Consider the following 9,828-nt stretch of genomic DNA (forward strand, 5'->3'; position numbering starts at 1 on the left):
AAAGGAGAAAGTTGTTACTTACAATGGAATGTCAAATGATGACTATAGAAGGAATAATGGAAATAAAAAAGTTATGATTTCACAGTCATCATAGTAATAATTAATTCATCCAAGAAACATCAATGTGTACCAAAACCAGCATATAAAATTTTGATAAGGAATTGGATACTTACATAATTCCAAATATCTCCTCACAAAATACTTATTGATTAAAATGAGGAAAAGAGTAACTTTATAGTGAAGAAAGCTGGTGGATATCATCTTAATTAAGTGATCAGAAGTTACATCCTCTATAATGGGACAAGTCAAAATCATGTACCACCTTATAGGATGCAATGAGAAGATCACAGTATCACTTCTGTGCTATTTCTCCCCCACCAAAAAAAAAAGTATGTATTCTGAATTTTATGATAAAGAAACAACAACAACAAAAAACCAATTAAGAACATTCTACCTGGGGGAGTTTCCTGGCAGTCCAGTGGTTAGGACTCCACACTCTCACTGCAGAGGACCTGGCTTTGATCCCTGGTTTGGGAACTAGGATCCTGCGAGCCATACAGTGCAGCCAAAAAAAAAAAAAAAATTATGTCGAATAACTGGACTATTATTGTCAAAAGTGTCAAGCCAAGAGAACCAAGGCAAGATTGAGGTGCTGTTCCAGATAAGAGTTGACTAAAGAAACATGATAACTACCTGGCAAGGCTATCATTCAGATTTGATGGGGAGAGAAAGAGTTTTACTGACAAGCAAAAGCTAAAAGAGTTCAGCACCACTGAAATAGCTTTACAAGAAAAGTTAAAGGGACTTCTCTGAGCAGAAAAGAAAAAGCCACAACTAGAAGTATGAAAATTATGAGAGGAAAAATCTAATTGATAAAGGCAAATATACAGTAAAGGTAGTAGATCAACCACTTATAAAGATAGTAGGTAGATTAAAAGACAAAAGTAGAAAATCATGTTATATCCCAATAAGTATTTAAGGGATACACAAAACGAAAGATGTAAAATATTATATCAAAAATGTTAAATGTGGTGGTGGCGAGAGTAAAAATGCAGGATTGTTAAAATGAGTGGAACTTAACAGATCATCAACTTAAAAATAATCATGTAAATACATATGATGATACATATGTATAAATATGTTTTATATATATATATATATATATATATATAGCCACATATAAACCTCATGATAACCAGAAACCAAAACTCTATGATAGATACACACACACACAAAAGAGAAAGGAATCCAAACGACACTAAAGACAGTCAACAAATCACAAGGAAAGAGAAAAAAAAAAGAACAAAAAAACTATAAAAACAAACAGTAAACAACAAAATGGCAACAAGTACATGCCTATCAATAATTACTTTAAATGGAAATGGACTAAATTCTCCAATCAAAGAACACAGAGCGGCTGAATGGATACAAAAATAAGAGCAATATATATGCTGTCTACAAGAGACTCACTTCAGATCTAAAGACACACACAGACTGGAAGTGAGGAGAGAGAGAAAATATATTCCATGCAAATGGAAACAAAAAGAAAGCTGGGGTAGCAATACTTGTAACAGATAAAACAAACCTTAAAACAAAGACTGTAGCAAGAGACAAAGAAGGACATCATATAATGATAAAGGGATCAATCCCAACAAGAAGATTTAACAATTGTAAATACATAAGCACCCAACATAGGAGCACCTAAATACATAAAGCAAATATCAACAAACATAAAGGGAGAAACTAATGATAAGAAAGAGAAATTAAGAAAAAATTCCATTTACCACTGTATCAAAAAGAATACCTATGTTTCATTGTCAGTGTATAGAAATGCAATAGATTTCTGCATATTAATTTTGAATCCTGCAACTTTACTGAATTCATTGATGAGTTCTAATAGTGCGGTGGCATTTTTAGGATTTTCTATATATAATATGTCATCTGAGAACAGTGACAGTTTTACTTCCTCTTTTTTCCAATTTGGATGCATTTTATTTCTTTTTCTTATCTGATTGTTGTGGCTGGGACTTCCAATATTATGTTGAATAAATGTGGAGAGAGTGGGCATCCTTGTCTTTCTCCTGATCTCAGAGGAAATGCTTTCAGCTTTTCACCATTGAGTATGATGTTAGCTTTAGGCTTGTCACATATGGCCTTTATTATGTTGAGGTAGGGTCTCTCTATACCCTACTTTGTTGAGAGTTTTTATCATAAATTGATGTCAAATTTCGTCAAAAGCTTTTTCTTTATCTACTAAAATGATACTAAATGATATTTATATTTAAAATGATACTAAAATGATATTTTTATTTTTCAATTTGTTAATGTGGTGTATCACATTGATTTGTGAATATTGACCCATCCTGCATCCTTGGGATAAGTCTCACTTGATCATGGTATATGATCGTTTTACTATATTGTTGAATTCGGTTTGCTAATATTTTGTTGAGGACTTTTGCATCTTTGTTCAGCAGTGATAGTGACCTATTAATTTTTTTTGTAGTGTCTTTGTCTGGTTTTGGTATCAGGGTGATGCTGGCCTCATAGAATGAGTTCAGAAACACTCTTTCCTCTGCATTTTTGGAAATAGTTTAAGGATAGGCATTAACTCTTGTTTAAATGTTTGGTAGTATTCACCTGTGAAGCCATCTGCTCCTGAACTTTTGTCTGTATGGGAGGTTTCTTTTTTTTTAATTACTGATTCAATTTCATTATTGGTAATTTTTCTATTTCTTCCTGATTCAGTCTTAGGATATTGTACTCTTCTAGGAATTTATTTCTTCTAGGTTGTTCATTTTATTGGCATTTAATTGTTCATAGTAATTCTTTATGATCCTTTTAATTTCTGTGGTGTTGATTGTAACTTCTCCTTTTTCATTTCTGATTTATTTGGGACCTCTCTTTTTTTTCTTTATCAGGTTAGTTTATCAATTCTGATTATCTTTTTAAAGAACAAACTCTTAGTTTTATGGATTTTTTAATGTTGTTTCTTCAGTCTCTATTTCATTATTTTTACTGATTCTTATTATTTGTTTTCTTCTACTAACTTTGAGATTTTTTGCTTGTTTGTTTCCTGAGGTAGGCTTGTATTGTTATACACTTCTCTCTTAAAATTGCTTTTGCTGTGTCCCACAGAAATTGGATCATATGTGTTTTTGCTTTCGTCTCCAGGTATTTTTTGATTTCCTCTTGATTTCTTCAGTGACCCACTGGTTGTTTAGTAGCTTATTGTTTAGCCTCCATGTGTTTTTGTTTTTTGTATTTTTTTTCTTGTGGTTGATTTCTAGTCTCATAGTGTTGTAGCCAGAAAAGATGCTTGATATCATCCTTAAATTTATTTGTGGCCTAGCATGTGATCTATCCTGGAGAATATTCTATGTGCACCTGAAAAAAATGTGTTTTCTGCTGCTTTGGGATGGAATATTCTATAGTCTATTAAGTCCATCTGGTCTGATGTATCATTTAGGGTCAGTGTTCCCTTATTGATTTTCTTATTGATATAAGTGGCGTGTTAAAATCCCCTACTGCTATTTTGTTATTGTTAGTTTCTCCCTTTTGGAGAGAATGTGGAGAAAGGGAAAATCTTTTGGACAGTTTCTGGGTATGTAAATTGGTGCAGCTACAATAAAAAACAATACGGAGCTTCCTCAAAAAATTTAAAATAGAACTACCATATAATCCAGACATTGCAATTCTGAGTATTTTTCCAAAGAAAACAAAAACAGTAATTCAAAAAGATATATGTACCCCAATGTTCACAGCAGCACTATTTACAATAGCCAAGATATAGAAGTAACCTAAGTGTCCATCAATAGATGAATGGATAAAGAAGATGTGGCGCATACACACACACACACACACACACACACAAAATGGAATATCACTTTTTTTTCATAAAAAAAATGAAATTTTGCCATTTGTGACCACATGGATGGACCTAGAGGGTATTATAGTGCGTGAAATAAGTCAGACAGAGAAAGACAGACACCATATGATTTCACTTATATGTAGAATCTAAAAAAATAAAACAAATGAACAAACATAACAAAACAGAAACAGAGTTGTAGAGAAAAAACAAGTGGTTGTCAGAGGGGGCTGTGGGGGGATGAGTAAAATAGATGAGGGAGAATTAAGACATACAAATAAATCAGCCATGAGCATGATATGTACAGCATGAAGAATATAGTCAATAATAATGTAGTATCTTTGTATGGTGACAGGTGGTAATTAGACTTATTGTGGTGATCATTTCTGTAATGTATAGAAATATCAAATCACTAAGTTGTGCACCAAGAAATAAAGAGTGTTGTAGGTCAACTATACTTCAGTAAACAAACCAACTTATAGAAAAAGAGACCAGATGTGTGGTTACCAGAGGCAAGGAAGGTGGGGGAAGGGGGAATTGGATGAATGTGATGAAAAGGTACGCACTTCCAGTTATAAAATAAACAAGTACTAGGGATGTCATGTACAACTCGATTAATATAATTAACACTGCTGTACATTATATATGAGTATTTTTTGTTTTTTGTTTTGTTTTGGTTTTTTGCGGTATGCAGGCCTCTCACTGTTGTGGCCTCTCCCGTTGCAGAGCACAGGCTCCAGACGCGCAGGCTCAGTGGCCATGGCTCACGGGCCCAGCGGCTCCGCAGCATGTGGGATCTTCCCGGACTGGAGCATGAACCCGTGTCCCCTGCATCGGCAGGCGGACTCTCAACCACTGCGCCACCAGGGAAGCCCCTATGAGCATCGTTAAGGGAGTAAATCCTGAGTTCTCATCACGGAAAAAAACTTTTTTTTCCATTTTCTTTTATTTTATATACATTGACTACGTGAGATGATGGATGTTCATTAAACTTATTGTGGTAATCATTTCATAATGTATGTAACATCACTTTGCTGTACCTCAAACTTACACAGCACTATAATGTCATATATCTGGATAAACTGAAAGAAAAAAAAGGTATGATAACTAAATGTAACACTTTATCCTGAATAGGATCCTTTTACTATAAAAGACATTACAGGGATAATTGACAGTTTGAATGGTGACTGTGAAGAAGAAGGAATCAGTGTTCACGTCCTGACTTTTGATGGCTGTATTGTTATGTGGGAGAATATCCTTATTTGTAGGAAATACACACTAATGTATGTGGGGTAAAGGGACCTCTTGTCAGTAACTTATTCTCAAATGGTTCAGAAAAAAAACTTGTATTATTTTTGTGATTTTTCTGGAAGTTTGAAACTCTTCTAAAATAAAATAAATAAACCTTTCCTGGTAGTCAAGGTCCTTCATTAGCTCATCTTACCAGCCTCATCTTCAATAGCATCTCCACACCCCCACTCCTCCATCCACATTGGACCTCTCCCACTCCTACAAGCATAGCATGTCCATTTCTGGGTCTCTGGCTTGCTCATGTCATGCTCTATTCCTATAAGGCTTTATAGCTCCACTTTTGCCTGTTAAAATTCTTGAGTGTAAGAAATATCATAACACATATTCTTGAAGGTATGCATAACAGAAATATCATAAAACTTAAAGTTTTTAATCAAATTAAATATGGCTCCAAATTTTCACTCTTTAATTTGGCATAAAAATTTCATCTCAGTCTCAAGTATATGGGAAGTGGGTGGCTTACCCCGCACACAGAAAAGAAAAACTTTCTCTAGTTTTCAGTTCATCACAATGGCTGCTGTAATGCTTAATATCAAAATCCACATTTCACTTGAAGGCGGAAAGCTCCATCCATTCTGTGACATTTGCTGGTGTAGGAATCTTATGCTACTACTCCCCAGGCCATGGTGGCATGTGCCACAGGGTCTTAAGTCTCAATCACTTGCAGAAAAACCCTTACCACCTTCTCCCCAACCATTTCCTTGGTCTCCAGAAGCTCATCTTTTCCCCAAGCATTAGGTTATTTCCTCTTTCCATTCCCTAAGGAAGACTCAGGTCGGAATGCCTTTATACCTGGAAACTTCCATTTTCAGCCTAGAAACATAAAAATCATAGATAACCATTACAGGCAAGGAAACTCAAACTCATTTTGTAAAGGTTTAGCTACCTTAGAACCCTGGGAGGAAAAGTGGTTTCATCCTTTTAAGCCTCCTATTGCTTTTAGTATAAAACACGAATACTTCAACCAATTATACCACCACGCTGCTCATCCTCTAAGATGAGTTGGTAAAGTTTTTTAAAGTATTAAGTTGGTAAAGGGCCAGGTAGTAAATATTTTAGGTTTTGCAGGCTATGTGGTGTCTGTCTCAACTACTCAACTCTGCTGTTGTAGCGTGAAAGCAGCCATAAATAGTATGTAAATGAGTGTGGCTGTGTTCCAATGAAACTGTGCTGACACTGAAATGTGAATTTAATAAAACGTTCATGTGTTGCAACATATTGTCCTTATTTTGATCTTTTTCCTCCATTTTAAAATGTAAAACCATTTGTAGCTCACGGGCTGTAAAAAAATAAGCAGCGGGCTGAATCTGGCCTGTAGTTTGTAGTTTACCAATTTCTTCTCTAAGACAATCAGATGAGAACTTTTAACATGAATGTTTCCAGAATTCTGAATTATTTCCTTCCATAAATAGATCATTTTTGTGCATTTATCATAATTCTTACCACTTTCTGTCAAAAATGATCATTTCATATGCATACACCTATCTCAAATGACTGTCCTCTTTACAAGAAAGTACTTCCTTTGAGGCCTCACAGAGCCTAGGTGTTCAAACTATTTCAGTTGAATGAAACTGAGTAGTGGGGCAAATAAGGTTGATGAATGAAACAAGTCTATCATGGAGCATCATCTACACAATGCTGGCTTTGTTATGGGAGAGGGCTATGAGTTTTGTTGCAGATGATTTGTAATTATTTCTGTGGGCTCTCATTTTCTTCTCCCTAATTATATTTGTTAACTTGCTGAATTGCTTCCAAGACCATTCTTTGGGGACTGAAGCTGTATAAAGGACTCCGCATTGCTGAGTCTCAACAGGAAAGCTAATGTTTCCAAAACAATATTTCTTTATTTATGATTTTATTCATCTTTAAGGTGTTTTTTTTTTTGCGGTACGTGGGCCTCTCACTGTTGTGGCCTCTCCCGTTGCGGAGCACAGGCTCCGGATATGCAGGCTCAGCGGCCATGGCTCACGGGCCCAGCCGCTCCGCTGCATGTGGGATCTTCCCGGACCAGGGCACGAACCCGTGTCCACTGCATCGGCAGGCGGACTCTCAACCACTGCGCCACCAGGGAAGCCCTCATCTTTAAGGTTTTTAGAAAAACTGGAAGTATGAGATTGGGATGAATTTTTAAAGATTAAAAATCTTGAAGCCATTGGGTTCATAGAGAATTAGAAAAACATCTTTTAGAAAATTACATGCTTCTTTCTTTTGTCTTAGTAATACCTTATGATTTCATGTTTTGTATTTCACTAACTCTGTAGAAAATCCTATGAAGTAGGCTGAAGAGGAGTATAGCTAAGACTCTTCAAGGTACAAGTGGTTTAAAAAAATAACCCAACAGGGGGCTTCCCTGGTGGCGCAGTGGTTGAGAGTCTGCCGGCTGATGCAGGGGACGTGGGTTCGTGCCCCGGTCCTGGAAGATCCCACATGCGGCGGAGTGGCTAGGCCCGTGAGCCATGGCCTCTGAGCCTGCATGTCCGGAGCCTGTGCTCCGCAACGGAAGAGGGCACAACAGTGAGAGGCCCGCGTACCGCCAAAAAAAAATTAAATAAATAATAAATAACCCAACAGGTACTCCCCTGGCAGTCCAGTGGTTAGGACTTCACCTTCCAATGCAGGGGGTGTAGGTTTGATCCCTGGTCGTGGAGTTAAGATCCTACAGGACTCGCAGCCAAAAAACCAAAATATAAAACAGAAGCAATATTGTAATAAATTCAATAAAGACTTTAAAAATGGTCCACACACACACACACACACACAAACTGAAAAAACATAAATAACCCAATAAAAAAAAAAGCAATGTTTTCATTCAGACAACTGAGAAGACAAGGGATGGATCTTTCTTCCATCTATGGCTGAATCCAAGGACTCCAATGATATCACCAAGGTCCTGTGTTCTGTTGTTCAGCTCTGTGTTCTTTTGCATTGCTCTTATTCTCTCCCACTGCAGTCAGGCTTCCCTCAAGTTGCTGGAGGAGACGGCAACTAGCAGCCTCAACATCATCCCAGCACAAGGATACTAAAAGCAAGAATTGTCTCCACTAGCTCTGGCTGGAAAATCTTTAGACGAGGACTGTAATTATTCATTCAACCAGGATCACTTAATAGGAGAAGAGTGCTTCCCCAGAGAGGGATGCTGAGCAGATAATGAATGTTCTCTGAAGTGGGTATTTACTGAGCGGCCACCTACATATGGGAGAGGGACGCACAGAGACATGAAGTAACTTTTCCACAGTCACACTGTTGGTAGGTAACAGAAGTAAACAGAAATCATGTCTTCTCACTCATACCTTATAGAGTGCCTCTACTCTTGCCTGTATAAACCATGTTATTCCCGTGGTGTAAGTATCCCTATCTCACCATTTCCAAATGAAAGCTAGGCCCGTAAGTTTTCATAAAGACTATAATGTCATTCCATTCCATCTATTTCTTTGTCTTCTGCATATACATCAATAACTTCACATTCAAGGAACCATAATTATACTCACCTTATTAGCTTCAGTATTCCTGGATAACTCTGGCCTCGTGAAAGAATCTAACGGTTTTCTGTCGCTTTGATGTTTCTTTGGTCTTGTCACCACACATTATGGGCATTTTATAATGCATTTTAAGGTGTTTTTAAAAGTCACTCTTTAGAAAAAATACAGAATTTTAATACAATTACATTGACAAGTAATTATTCCTCATTGTCTAACGTATTCCCTAATTTTTTGTGATGGACATAAACAATAAAATGATTTACTGTTAAAATGGTTCATCTTTCTATAAGCAGGCAAGTGGCTGATTTGGCGGGAAGAGGACTTGACCGACGGTCAGCCCACGTGGATTCTAGTTTGGCTTTGTCAGTTACTAGTTGTGTGGATACCGAACACGGCTTAGACTCTGAACCTCAGCATTCTCACTTGCAAAAGGGGAATGCTACTTTGGCCTTATTTTGATACTTAGAGCAGAACTCATGTACCGTTACCAAAATGATATAAAAATGTCAGTACTTCTACATTTGTTTAAAAGCTGGCTTTCCCTAAGACCGTGACAAAATAAAGAGAGAGTATGTGAAAACTGTTACCTTAGTGGAAATATCCTCCTGGAAGAAGTGCTTCGATTTTCTAGAAAACTCAACCCACAACACCTTAACTGGGAAATATACACACACAGAAATAAAACTGGAAGGCAAAAATATTTCTTCTAAGATTTTCTAAAGTTCCCTGATTCTTGTTTTACAACTTATTGATATTTTCTTGTGCCTCTGTCGTGCTGTCAGAAAGTCTCATTTTGAAGCAAGGAAACTTCAATGAGAAAAGCATTTCAACTTTTGGCTCACTACAAATTTTCCCTTGGGAGATTATAGTTCTAGATCTGTTCCAGACATTAGGTTCTTTGTTGCTCCAACCAAACACGGGACGCCACCCAGAGGTGCGCAGCGCCACCTCCTGGGAGCGCGGACAAAGCCATCCAGCAGTAAGCGGCTGAGGGCCGACCACCTGTGTTACGGTCCTTGTGGCTCTGGTGACTCAGACACTTCGGGTGGTTTCTGTACACATACCCCTGCGAGGAACTCCAGACTTAGCCGCGTCTTCGACGCCTCAGCTGAGTAGAAGTTCTTAACCCAGTGAACACCAAGGTATGTTAAAAGGGACGGTCCTGTGTTTAGG

This window comes from Mesoplodon mirus, assembly GCF_964341445.2.
Source record: "Mesoplodon mirus genome assembly, chromosome: 16".
Taxonomy (NCBI): domain Eukaryota; kingdom Metazoa; phylum Chordata; class Mammalia; order Artiodactyla; family Ziphiidae; genus Mesoplodon; species Mesoplodon mirus.